The 789-nt window shown below is 35.7% G+C and overlaps 1 non-coding gene across 1 annotated transcript; it reads right to left on the bottom strand.

Moving 5' to 3' along the window:
* Positions 1-453: 453 nt before the first annotated feature.
* On the bottom strand, positions 454-560 carry LOC145103633 (small nucleolar RNA R71). The gene has a single exon (XR_013706713.1). It is a non-coding gene; the product is annotated as a small nucleolar RNA R71 (small nucleolar RNA).
* Positions 561-789: the final 229 nt, after the last annotated feature.

Below are 789 nucleotides of genomic sequence, written 5' to 3'. Positions count from 1 at the left end.
ATTTCGGCGTTCTTTATATCTCCGGAATCCTTGTCACGACCACTACAACTTTATTTATCGAAATCGGGCTTACCTAACATCTTATTTTGACGCTCACTTTATTATATCTTTGCAAACATGTATATAATCACATAAAAGCATATAATTCACATAATACTCAAATAATTCATCTTTATTACTTCAAAGTAGGTTATAATGGTTGACCTAAATTATTACATCATTGTTAATGCTTAGCCCAGAAACACTGGCGTTACTGAAGAGATGGTAAAGATTTCAAACTATTTTAACGCTCTAAACGTAAGTAAAGATGTAGCGATGCTTCAACTTTTACCGGTCACATTGAACGGTGAAGCAAAAGAGTGGTTAAAATCACTTCCCTTTGGAGAAATCACGACATGAACTATTTTTGAGACTGAGTTCATAAGCCAATTTACCCATCCTTCAAAAGTGGTGAAGCTTAAAAGAAACATACAAAATTTTCAACGATTAGAAGGGGAGTTGCTATACGAAGCTTGGGAGCGTTACAAGAGATTGTTACAAATTTTCCCTCAACATGACTTCAATGTGCAATAAGAAATCTCGAGATTTTATGATGGAGTCAATGTGTGCACTCGCCAACTTCTAGACTCTAAAGGGCTCATGACAAAGAAGGATCCGAAAACAAATAAAGCTTTAATTGAAGAATTCTCCAAGCATTCAAGGGGGTCTTACAACCCAAGGGGGGAGGATATCACAAGAAGAAAAGCAAATATAGATGGAGTTTCTAAAGTCTTAATGATTGTAATGGCG

This window comes from Lactuca serriola, chromosome 4 (genome assembly GCF_051521515.1).
Source record: "Lactuca serriola cultivar US96UC23 chromosome 4, Lser_US96UC23_V15, whole genome shotgun sequence".
Taxonomy (NCBI): Eukaryota; Viridiplantae; Streptophyta; class Magnoliopsida; order Asterales; family Asteraceae; genus Lactuca; species Lactuca serriola.
The sequence above is the reverse complement of the archived record's forward strand: the minus strand, read 5'-3'. Positions and strand labels throughout refer to the sequence as shown.